This window comes from Palaemon carinicauda, chromosome 14 (genome assembly GCF_036898095.1).
Source record: "Palaemon carinicauda isolate YSFRI2023 chromosome 14, ASM3689809v2, whole genome shotgun sequence".
Lineage (NCBI taxonomy): Eukaryota > Metazoa > Arthropoda > Malacostraca > Decapoda > Palaemonidae > Palaemon > Palaemon carinicauda.
Window position 1 is genome coordinate 56,152,966 of NC_090738.1, and position 13,896 is coordinate 56,166,861.

The following is a 13,896-nucleotide window of genomic DNA, read 5'->3' on the forward strand; positions in this document are numbered from 1 at the left end:
CATCCTTCAAGGCGGCCAAAAACTGTTTTGAATTATGATGTGCTCCAAGCCGTGTTGAGATCTGGTGGTCTTTTCTGTGACGAGCCAGTGATTATGTAGGTAGTGGGTGTCCTACCACACAAGTCATGGTCAATGTCCTTGATACTTGGTCCATTAGGATATGTGTCAGACTATGTGTACAATTTCACCAATGCTACAAGCTTGTTTCAAAATGGACATTGCCATCTCCCAATAGGTGGATGGCATGTCAAGCGTACGGAAGAAGAACATAGCATCAATAATATAGACATCAGTCCTGTCTGGTATGGCATCCAAGGTTTCCATTGCTTCTAATTTTTCCATTAATGTGCTCTTTGATGTCTTGTATATATCACCGGTTATATGACACAATGAGAAAAGAACTGAAGTGAGAGGATAGGACAGGATAATACTGAGATCAAGTTCTTGTGTTACTGACAAATACAGCAGCCTTCCAAATATATCTCTGGTGAATTTTTCTTCCTTGATCTGTTTGTCCTTTGTGGTGAATTCAACTTTTACTGCATCCTGTGTGAAATTCATCACGTTTCTTCACTTAACAGCCCGTTCAAAACGCCCACCATCTACCTTACATTCATTAACAAAAACTTGATGCCAGGTACATCCAGTTTCTTTTGACTGCAGAAGACTGTCTTTCACACCATCCGAGGCAACTTTGCCAGTGTTTCGGCAATACAGAGCAGAGTATCATCATCAACAGTGAATGGATTGAGTATGTTCTCTTAAGGTCTGCATTGTCTTTGGCTATCCTCAATGGCTTTAGTTCCTGTATTGCTTTATCCACCAGTGTGATTCCAGCCATTTCCAGGAGACATCTCACAATTTCTCCCCTAAAAGATCTTGTTACTGTCCACCTCTTATGGGCTGCAACATTCTGTGTAAATGCAGCAATACCATTTTGCATGGATGCAGCATCCCTATTCACAGTTTGCTCTAAGGTAATATCAACTGCACTTATGGAAAAGGTATTCATAGTTTTCTGCACAGAGAGTGCACCTCCTTCAAAATTTGGCTTGATTCCGGGATGTATCACTTCCGTATTGAGCAGATTGAGGTGATACAATGACATCCAACGGGCATAGTCTGACTTGTAAGTTGCAAAGAATATAGGAATCATTGAGCCTAAAGCATAGATGTAGAATTCTAGGTCATTTGGCCTGCTGGCTCTGTCAAAAAGCATGAATATATGAACAAGATCTATGTAGAGAAACCAGAACATAACAGTAGAGCCATGATGACCCTGACAAGTCTGATCACAGAATTCACCAAATCTCTCCAACAAATTACAAATTGTAGTGGACTCCAATAATGTCAAAAGTGATTGGGGTGATGGGTCTGCAGAGAATGAATTCAACAACGCCATTCATTCATCTGGTATTCCACCTTCTACAATAAATTGCTTAAAATGCAGAATCTGCAAGGCAAGTGTAAACAGGGTATGGATACCCTTGCATCTGATTTCACCAATGAACCCTCGTACTGAGCCATGAGCCAACACGTCAGCCGAGCAAAGAACCTCGGTACAACCAGACGAGTCAACAATATAACCTAATGCGCTGGAACAAGCCATGGAAATATGAAATGCACCTAAACAAACAAAGACATTGTCAAAGAGATGGGATTCTTGTGCTTGGATCTGGAGTGCAAGTTTTGCAATAGCAAGGTCATATGTCACTATTGCATATGCCTCACCACACTCACACGCAACCTTTTGAGACCTGACCAAAGTTTCTTAAACTACATCCAATCTTATTGGTGGCAATGCAATATTTTCCATAAACCCAATCTGCTGCAAAGGGAGTCTGTCCTCTGTGACCAAGGAATTCCAGTCACGCCACATAGGGGTGGTGGACATCAGGCAGCAGCAAATTGACCAGATGATATCCATTTTCTTTTCTATCTCCAGACTGGATGGTGGATCTTGTGAATATTTTTCGAATTCGAACTTCGACAGTGATGGCTTTCTTTTATATGACATGATTTGTCTCTGAGGGTCATCAAATACTCGTCGTTTTTTCACAGGTACTTGGTTAGTAGTTGCATCAGTATTCGTGGTCCCTTCAGTCTGAGCACCTTGCACCACCCCTGCAGCAGGCCTATTCTGGCCAACGGCGTCATGAAGTGTCTTTGCTAGATAGGGTTTCTGTCAGCTCATCATAATTATCCCAAGCAAGACCTGTGGAGAGACCAACTTGAGGTAAGAGCATATCAGGTAAAAGCTGCCCTTCTGCTGTGATTTTTTACGCTATTTTCATCTCAATTGATTCAGCTGTGTGATAACTAACCGCATGACCCAAGTGATTAAGAATTTCCACAACTCTGTGACTACCTGTGAGGCTTTTCATTCTGATTCCCAGACAAAGATGCTTGGATAGTTTTACTCTTCCCCGGCTGGTACAGAAAATAACATCCTGGGATAGTGAGACTACCCTTCGTTTTATTCTACAAGCCACAGAGAAGTGTGGTAAAAAACAAATGAAGAAGGTCTGGAATTTCTACTTGCCCTTTCTTAAAATCACCAAGTGCCAAGGACACAGGCAATTCAGGTGCACTCTTACAAATTTCAAGGATGTTAGAACGCTATGTAGAGGCTGCTTCAGTCACATTATGCTCTTCTGAGCTGCTATATTTTGAAGCGGTTGAAAGGCCCAGTTTTTTATTTGCCTTGCTAGAATACACTACCAAACCTTCTTCCCAACTTAAGCAATCTATTTTGACCCTATCAACAAAATTTTTCAGAATTATATCCCCTAAAGTTGAGACTTTGTGAGGTACAATCTCAACTTCAAATATTTGCTCTAGAAATCTAAGGTAATGCCGATGTAATGAAACAAGGTATTCAGGCCGATAATTGTCAATGACTGGGGATTCAATGTATTAGAATATACTTGTTAAAGCAATACTGTTTGCATTGTCACTATCAGAAGACAATGTTCTCTTTAATGTGTCCCTCTTTTGATTCAGGTGTGCTCGTTTACTGTCATTATGATATTTCACTTCTTTGCTATGAAACTCAATGTCACCTATCATCACAAGCATTTCACTGGCATTTAGAGCACGAGCAGCTTCTTTGATATTCTTTTTCAACAGAATAACATGCACATGTGGTGAGTGTTTGTTATTAAAGAATAAATGTTTTTATGATGTTTTAAAGACAAAACAGGTGCACACACAAAGTCAATAAAACAGATCTCAGTAACATAGGTGAACCATCAATCAACTAAATTTGAAACGGTTTGACGAGTGAATTTCACAGGAACCGTTTGATAATGACTTTTGTCATATCAGTCATATTGCTGGAATAAATCCAACCTTCTTCAAAAAACTTTATTTACGCCTCTTCTTTATATTCTATTCATATTTAGCAAATTTAGGGCAAATTTTGATGTCTTATTTAGCCAAAATACAGCTAAAACCCAAAACCGGCATTTCGAAGGTCTGACCTTGACCTTTTGACACCTGGTGACCCCTAATAATCATTTAATTAATGTTGTTTGATATTAAATAAATCTAAAGATCAATAGCATCATTTTGTTATATAGTTCTTTATTCTAGGCCCAGTGTGAGAGGAGCTGCAGCCAATTTACTTTCCCCTACCCCTATATTTTGCCGAAAAATTAAAAGTCCGTTTTCGGACCAAAGGGGTTAATAAAATCCACACCCACCCCTGCCCAACCTAAAGATACCCATTTTTGGATGTCCTATGGTAGACCCTTTCCAAAAATGCCCACTAGAATTTTGGTCATCTCCGGTAAATAAATGGCTGCTAGCTCTTGGACTATATGTTGTTATTCAATTATCTGGCAGTGCAAATTATTGAATGACCTATTCTTAGACTTTTTAATAAAAATAAAAAAAACTCAAAATTAATGCCTTTATTATAGATTTAATTTGATTTTTTTACAGTGATTTACATTTATATCGGCATATACTACGCAATGATGTTTTCTGCATTGTGTCTAATTCATATAATTTATAAGCTAACATACTGTATGTTTTTTTAAAAATTCTAATCACACGTGTTGCATTGTTTATTTGCATCACTTCATTATTTCTTCCTTTATTTAGTATCTCAATTGTTTTTTTTTTTTTTTTTTTTTTTTTGTCTCATTGTTCAAATTGTAACTGTATTATACCTAATTCCTTAGTGCTTTTATTGTTCTTCACATATAATTCATTTACGTTCTTCAAAATTTCTATAGATTACTTGGATTAACAAGCTTATAATTATGATAATGCTTAGTCGGCATTTACTGCAAGTCGGATTATTCGTTTTGAGCATTTATTTATACCGTTAGAAATAAGTGTTATTAAGAAGCAATATCATAATAAGGGCTGGTGTGGTAGGAAAGATTATTTGATAAGAGTTCTTATAAGGTATGGTAGCCAAAAGAAACACCAGTCGTATGATCATGATCGGATATTATTAACGTCAGCATTGTCGTGATTTCAACCGATGTTATTTATTGCTTTGATGCTGCTGAAGACATAAGGAATTGAAAATTTCCTGGAAAGAAATTGTTCTGGATGGGTTGGGTAGCCAGGACGCCATGTTGGAGAGAATACCTGCTTGATCTCAAAAGAGAAAGCTGCGAAACCGAATGGCGTTAATAATGCTTTTCGATTTGCCGGGAGGAGCTCTTGGCTTTTCGGGTTAAGGATAGAAGCGTGGGCGTTGCCTGGCGGTAATGGAGATGTCAAAAGGGCGTCGACCGAGAAAGAAGAGCGCGTGGGCGGAGGGAGAAAAGGAAAGGGCCAGACAGATATGAGTGACGGGTGTTTCGAACGATCATTAAAAGGCATTCAATGAAGCCCTGTGATGGGGGGGGGGGGGCAGGAGCCTTTATGAAGAAGTTTCTTTTCCTTTGTACCTAATACCAGATTGTTTTTCTCAAGGGAAGATGAAAGAGACAACATTAGTATGAAAGAGAGGTATACGAGGCCTACAGTATATCATGAATACGAAATGGAGAAGAAAGCAAGTTTGAACTGGAGTGAAGATTAGACCTAAATGAAAGGGGAGAAAAGAAGGTTCAGTGTTTATAAATTTGGTGTTCGTCATTCGCTTGTTGAATGAAACAAACCTAATTGTTAGCTTTACTTGCTAACTCGCTTTCTAATTCACCCTCGAGTGGTAGAAGTTATTTTATTGAAATAATCATTGCATTTGAATTATCAAATTTATGTATACTTATTTGTTAAAATTGATTTATTATGATATATGTATTTCGTCTGCTTAATATACAATGTAATTGGTTAATTAATATATACTACAAATTTTAAGGTTTTGTAACTACTGGTTTAAATTAGATTAAAGAGATTGTAGCATACTAGATCAAACACAAATTCACACCTTTAAATTTCAATTAAATCTCATGGTTAGACTCTTAAAGAGGAAAATCGCCTGCTGATTACAGTCGGTTTTTCCTTTGATATCTCCCCTAAATAATAAAGCACAGGCGTCTGGCTATATTGCTTTCCGATCACACTCAGAAGTATTGTCAGGCGTATAACTAAGTGGTCTCTCTCCGTTCCTCGGGTAGGGTTAGTAGTAGTCATAACCTGGTGAGAGGGGCTGTAGTTAGGAAAGGGGGAGGGAATAGTTGAATGTGTGTGCGTATCTAGATATTTAGTCGTCATTCTTGACGGGCCACGTACACTGATTATATATACATAGTCTCAGTTCATATCAATGGCGGTAAATTAGATTAATTTTGAAAATTATGTGTAACGTAAGATGATAAATTATATAAAAAATAAAATGTCGATTATTTACGATGTTGTTACTTGTACAGTTCCTTCAAACATGTAGAAATTGATTCATGACAGTGAGTATTGCGAACACACGCTCTCTCTCTCTCTCTCTCTCTCTCTCTCTCTCTCTCTCTCTCTCTCTCTCTCTCTCTCTCTCGATATGCTGTAGAAGCCCTTTTGACATATACATGTAATGAGTTATTGTTTTATGTGAAAATGTTTAGCTAGATGTGACATTTTGGAGGCTTGAATTATTCATGGCGAAGTATATAATTCTGACGTCTTGAACCATATTTGTCACGTCGACAGTTTGGAGAAACTCTCTCTCTCTCTCTCTCTCTCTCTCTCTCTCTCTCTCTCTCTCTCTCTCTCTCTCTCTCTCTCTCTCTCTCTCCACACGATGCGAATTTGTAACTACAAAGGTTTCAGACTGTGGTTTGCAAAGAGAAATTAAAACTTATAATTAAAGGTCGTCACAGCGCCTTCCACTTGATGATAAAATAATGTAGAATACTATGATAAGACAGACTTACGGGGATCTGGTTATCATCTCAATAGAGGGTCTGAAATTAACTACGTTGCCTTTGGATTGAGCATTAACGCAGTATATCTCCTAAGGCACCTCTGTCCCAGGTGTGTTCACTGTGAAAACCTATCAGTAGATGTAGCTAACCTTATCTGTTATTAACGACATGCCAAGGGTTTTACTGTTTATTTAATGAATCTCTTTCTTATACATTTTTGCATATTCCTTTTATGATAGAGGGAAATCTTCCTTTCATACCTCAAGGTACTAAATAAAAACAAAGGCAGCGAATAAACGAGTTGGGTAGCCTACAAATGCTTGTCCTTATGACCTATCAATCAATCTAGATGGGTGTCAGTATGTGTCGGACACACACATAGTAGTTAAATGTCTTTTAGGGCATTTATTAATCGAGGGAAATACTATTTCGTTGGATTTTTGGTTTGGTCATTAACAAGCTTCTTATAGAATAGTCACCAAGCTATGTAAGTTTTGTAATAACGTTAGATAGCAACTGTGGAGATAATTCTATTGAAGGGCCGTTTTGAGAGTTTCCATTAATTTGATAATTCATGATAACTTCCAATAGAAGTTTCAATGTGTTCTCCGTTTCCAGTTTTTGGACATGATTATCTTTTTTATTTTGTTATGTTCGGAGTCAGTACTATTTAGTTATTTATTTATTTATGTTTGTCTGTTTATGATTCACACAAATATTTGACCAAATCTCAGGAAATTTAGCGGGATGATTGGCCATGATCCATAGATAATCTTGTTTAGATTTTGGGAGGGATTGGGTCAAAGGTCAAGGTAACAAAAAAGTCAAAATAAGTTTTTTCTATATCGTGGTCAATTTTTATCTTATTGGGGAGAAACTAGTGCTAAAATGTTCATAATTCAATTGCCTATCGTATGATATACAACACGAAATAGGCGAAAGTATGCGCTCTATCGAGTGCCCGTTCTGTTTTGTTTATATTTATTCTTTTATTATTGAGATTTAATTAACATGGAATAAGAGGGAGAATATATTTTTTGAGAAGGAAACTAAAATAGTTTCGTTCATCTCGTTATCATTTACAGATTTTTATTTTTCTGTGCTCTATCTGGGGATGGAAAGGATTGAAATGCTTTCAGTCGGTCTGCCTATATTATTTGGGTGAATTATTTTCACTTCACTCGTGTACTTTCATTCCACGGGTCGGTCGTTTAAATGTTTAATTGGTTGTACTCGTAGCTCGATGTTATGACTACTGTAGTTAACATTCTGTTTAGGAAACGTGTCTGGTGGATGTTTCGTTTCTTAAAAAATTATATGAACAATGTTTTTACAAAGTAGTAGAACCTGGTATAAGATTTATTATTGTGCGAATGTTCAGTTTTAAATAAAAAGAAATAATTATGGTAATAACAGACGAAAGTAATTTCAAAGGCATGTTCAGAACGTTTTTGTAAGAAACTATTGTTTGTGTTAAGCCTACTGACTGACCATCGTGATTTGAAAATTTCTTTGGTAGCTCCATGTTTTGCCATGAACTCGTTAACGACATGGCATCTAAAGCCTTATGCTTCGTGTTGGCAAATTTCCTAGGTGTCATGTGAATCGGTGTTACACAATTCGGCATCCAAGAGTTATTTGTTAGTTTGGGCACATGCCGCTGGAGTTGGTGCTTTCATTAATTAATATGCCACGGTAATTATCCAATTTGGATGCCGGAAGTAGCCTATTAGAGTCTTAACGGTATGGATATACAAACAACATTTATCGTTATTGCAATGTAGACATTCATTCACTCTGGCAATTGATGTCGTCGAATTTTCAAGTGGGTTACGGTCATCAATCTAAAGTTTCGTTCAATTTATGTGACAGCTTGAAAACCTTTGCTTTCAAGTAAATAACTGACTGATTTTTGTCGCACTCTTGTTTGTCCATCAGCTTCCGGGTTTTTGTTTCTTTGAATAATCTATTATATCTTTTGAGGCACTTCAGGGCAGTGACAGATATTAATACAATAAGTGTACCATTCCTCTGCATATCTTATGTGAACCAGCATAAAAAAGGGTTTTTTATACATTTTGACGAAGCTCACATAACAGAAAATACATTAAGATGCTAAGGATTTCGTATATGTTAAGTTATATTTTGATTGCAAATTAAAGCTACTATTGTCCTAAATAGAATGAAAGATGACAGCATAATACTCAATACAGTATAGCTTTCCATTGTAATATAATTTCTATAGTTTGAAATTGGTGTAATATAAACTATACTAGAACTGGTTGACGTTTACACCTACTGTATACTTTAGCATTTAAGCCAATGATTTTAAAAGACAGGAATTTAAAGTTTGGGCAAACAAAAACATTGTCATTTAGAAGATACAATGCAGCCAAAATATTTCGCTAATCCTTGTTGTTAGAATAAAAGAGGCAGTCGAAGTAACATCCACAACGGATGACAGGATTAGTCTTGCAGTGCAAAGTGCGTAATGTGAATGTCCCCTGCAGAGAGTTTAAAAACCGCCGGGGTCCGGGTTGGCTGATTCATCCCTGATTCACGAAGGAAAGTTTAGATTAGCAGAAGACCCTCGTAATATGCTCATGTTTTGCCCCTGTCTATTGGCGACGACTCTACGTTTATCCCGCGCAGATTAAGGTTATGTTGAAGTTAGTCATGAACTGATATATAAGATGATATTATGTAATCTTCTCTCTCTCTCTCTCTCTCTCTCTCTCTCTCTCTCTCTCTCTCTCTCTCTCTCTCTCTCTCTCTCTCTCTCAGTTAGAATAAACACTCGAGATATGGTAGCCTATAAGAAATTTATTCTATTACCAATTTTGCCGAAGTCAGTATAATGGTTATTTTTAATTTATATATATATATATATATATATATAATATATATATATATATATATAAATATATATATATATAATATATATATATATATATATATATATATATATATACATACATATATAGATAGATAGAGAGAAAGATAGCTAGATAGATAGATATATACATACATATATATATATTTATATATATATATATATATATATATATATATATATGTATATATATACATATATATGTATATATATGTATATATATATATATATATATATATATATATATATATACATATATATATATATATATATATATATATATATATATATATATATATATATTATAAACACATATATAAACTTATTAATAATTTTTTCAATCATTGTGAGTATTCTGGTATCGATGATTAAATTTCGGGAGCTATTGAATATTTAGAAAGAGATAAAATGATTGTTGGGAATGTGAGAAAGGTTTGTTAGGAAGTAGAAATATTGAAGGTCTTCTGGATATTATGGATTAATAGTGAGATGCTGTAATGCAGTACTTGTGGTGGCCGATGTAGTAACGTTTATGACTGGTGAACACCAGACTGTACCTCTCAATCTCGTTAGTTCCTTTGGTCGCTGCAACCATACCTTCCTTGTGAGCTAAGGATGGGGGTTTGGAGGAGCCGATAGGTTTATCTGCTAAGACATCAACAGCCATTGCCTGGCCCTCCTTGGTCCTAGCTTGGGTGGAGAGGGGGCTTGGGCGCTGATCATAAGTGTATATGGTCAGTCTCTAGGGCATTGTCCTGTTTAATGTCACAATGTCACTGCCCCTTGCCTCTGCTATTCATGAGCGACCTTTAAACCTTTTAAACCTTTAAATTTATAATACTAGAGTGTAGCTGACCGAGCCTTTGTAAGGTATGTCAAATAATCATGTGTAATGTAGGTGTAAGGAATTATTGTTCTACCACGCAAAAGTAAATGTGATACAGTAAACTAATAACTAATGGTGGAAAACATTACTTTGTCTTAATACTTAGTATGTCAGAGAAGGTGTATGTTAAAATTTTGATTGAATAAGTAAGACAGGATTAATTGGAAAAGAATGGTGCGGGAATAGAGACACTGACAAATGAGAGGGTCTATGAATACTGTGTTTGTCAGGAAATAGTTTATGAAGAAATTTTATGATAACGAAAACAATGGTTTCTGTTTATGAACCTAGTAAAATAATCTTTTAAAATCAATAAACATAATGATGAGGGTACTGAAATCTATTAGAATTGTATATTATAGGTGAATCCATTTAGGAAGAGCGGACAGGAGAATAATGTGCAAAAATCCGTCTGAGATTAAGGTCTAATGTGTTACCATGGATGTTCAGTAACCTTATGGACATGGTGATGATAGAAAGGAAACTATGCAAAGTTGTGGGATAAGGAAAGGAATTTAGAATGGTTGATGTTTGTGAATAAAACAGAGCTGAATGGGGATAGTGGAGAGAAACTAAAAAGACTACAAGTGACAATGTTTTCAAAGAGAGAAAGTTGGCAGCAAGCTTAAGCAAAAAAGAAAGTATGAAAGTAGAAAGAGACTGGGTAGATGAAACAATGAAAGATCATACAAATGTGAGAAACTGGATGGGGTTTATAATGGAAGAAATGGGCTGAGGAATATATGAGGCAAGAAAAGTAGCAAGTGTCTGAAAAACATATTGAAAGGATAACCGAGGTGGGAGTAAATAAAGGGATGTTTAATCCAACTCCTTTATATGAAATAGTGTGAAAGAAAGAAATAAGTTGAAGTTGTTGAGATGAACCATGTCCTCAAGTCTTGATTAAGGACGAAAGGGCGAGAAGTTCGAAGATAAAATGCTAGAAATGTTAACATAGTTGAAGGGACAGATCTTGGTTTTTTTTTTTTTTTTTTTTTTTTTTTTTTTTCTATCGTATAAATGACAATAGATTGGTGAAAAGAATGTATGACTTTGAAGCGTTAGGAGTAAGGTGAGGTGAAAGTTCTAGAAAAGAACATATACACTGAGTGAAAGCAATCATTTGAAGAAATGGCCTTAATGTCCAGGAAGTGCTTAAGTGTATGTAAGATAGAGAAGCAGATTTAGGGGCCTTGATGTGCTGTTAATAAGCTGCTACACAGTTAGAAAAAACGTAATTATAATCGGAAATTCTCCGTAAAAATATACTGTTCTCAACCGTATTTCAGTAAAATACAGGACAGCGTAATTTAATTTGCTATTATCTTTTACGGGATAGTAACCGCAATATCACTCGTTTACGTCAATATATCCGTTTTTAAAACTGTAAAAAATCCTGGAATAAATGTTGCCAGACATTTACCGTTTTTAATGCAAATTTTTAACAGTGTATCTTTGTAGGTATATAAAGCACCTAATAAAATAAAGTTACCAGTTTATAATTTATAAGAGACGGATCGGGCCAAATCAAGATTTTTCTAGATAAGGTTTCCCCCTAGACAAAGCTGGAGATACAACAATCAGTGTCCCATTTGTCCTTTGATTACTGAATCATGAATGTATTCCCTGTGCATTAAAACATGTGCAATATTCATTATTATTATTATTATTATTATTATTATTATTATTATTATTACTAGCCAAGCTACAACCCTAGTTGGAAAAGCAAGATGCTATAAGCCCAAGGGCTCCAACAGGGAAAAATAGCCCAGTGAGGAAAGGAAATAAGGAAATAAATAAATTATGAGAATAAATTAACAATATATGATTCTAAAAACAGTAACAGCGTCAAAACAGATATGTTTGTACACCAACATAGAAGGCTCATAATAAACGCGTCAACCCCCCCCCCCCCCACACACACACACAATGCTCAATTCACCTTTCTTGGTCACACTTTTAACAAATCTGGATATTAAGTCTCTTCCTTTCCAGTAAGTCTTTTTCTCTCCTTCAGCAACCTAGCAGTTCTTGATTACACTTCTTGCATTCTTTCCACATTACTGAACCTCCTTAATGTACTCTAATCCATCCTTTCACCTTATTAAACCTTTTCAATACATCTTTTTATCTCGCATTTCTTATAATTTTATCAATATTTCTTATTTAACCTATATCAAGCATAATGTTCATTTCGAAAATTTTATCCTCTTGGTTTCATTTACAAATACAATTCAAGCCACTAATCAATCTTGTTATACTATCATCCATGATATTTATTTTTATTTACTATAATTTTTCTATCAATATTTGCCTTTTTTATTGCCTTTCTGGTTTTCATTTACCCTAGAGACCAAAGTCATCCTTTACGTTTATGTTAAGTTGGTAAGCAATAACTAAAGTGACAATATGCCTTAACCTCTAGTCTCAAAGCTCCTTTCCATTTATAAGGACAACGAACACAAACTCTTCTTGATTTGAAAAACCTTCCCCGTCGGAATTATCTAGGTCTATATATTTTTCTCACTACTCTCTCAATTCACATTTAACAACTCTATCCTTTTCTTTGTCTCCTAAATTCTTAGCACAAGCACCCTATTATCTTCTCACCCAACCAAGCATAGATTACAATTCTCCCATAAATATTATCTCCCATCCATTCTTTAACCATTCCTGGCTCATATGCAGTCTTGATCACAGGTTTTACGTATACACTCGGTTTAGTATTTTAGTGCCCCCACCCCACCCCGCCCCCCTCCCCAAATTCTTTTCCGTTCATCCAACCACTATCCCTCCTGCGTTCTACACATTTCAGCTATGCCAGAAACAATTGCCCTTTGTCCCTCCCATTCCTGCTCTTTCGTATGGAAAATCAGCTTTCATATATTTCTTCTCGCATGCCCCATACTTACATACATTCAAACCCCTTTCTGTTTTTTTTTTTTTTTTTTTTCCCTTACAGTGCAGTTCTTGGTTCTGCAAATCCCCTGGGACCAATCATTTAGTGGGTTGGAAATAGTGACTGCAATTTTGACCTCAGAATAGGAAGTGACTCTACCCTTTATTGGTCATGTATTCCTACCAAAGAATCCAAAACCTTTAATTAGGTAATTCTCTTTCTTAAGGTACAATATATCTGTACCCTAAACCTATGACACTTCCTATGGCAGCCATGTCAATATTACTGTATATTATTTATTACTACAATATTATTAAATGTTATTGATGACATTTAGAGTGCATTTATTTCCCGAAGGACTTCACAAACTCTAAACTAGACACTTCTCTGCCTTGAGGTACGGTGCTTTGGAATCCAAGATATATTTACCCTGAGGATAGTAGTATCAAGTTATTGTTGATCACTGCACTTCCCCCAATTTTGGGGGGTAGCCAACATCAAACAAATGAAAAAAGGGGACCTTTCCTCTCTACGCTCCTCCCAGCCTTACGAGGGAGTCAACCGAGTTTGGCTGGTACTGCTAGGGTGCTACAGCCCACCCTCCCACATTATCAACTACAGATGAAGCTTCATAACGCTGAATCCCCTACTGCTGCTACCTCCACAAGCATCCAAGGTGACCGGAGGAAGCAGCAGCGCCTACCAGAACTGCGTCACAGTCGCTCGTCATTCATTCCTATTTCTAGCACGCTCTCTTGCCTCTCTCACATCAATCCTTCTATCACCCAGAGCTTTCTTCACTCCATCCATTCACTCAAACCGTAACTTTCCTCTTGTACTTCTCCCATCAACTCTTGCATTCATCACCTTCTTTAGCAGACAGTCATTTTCCATTCTCTCA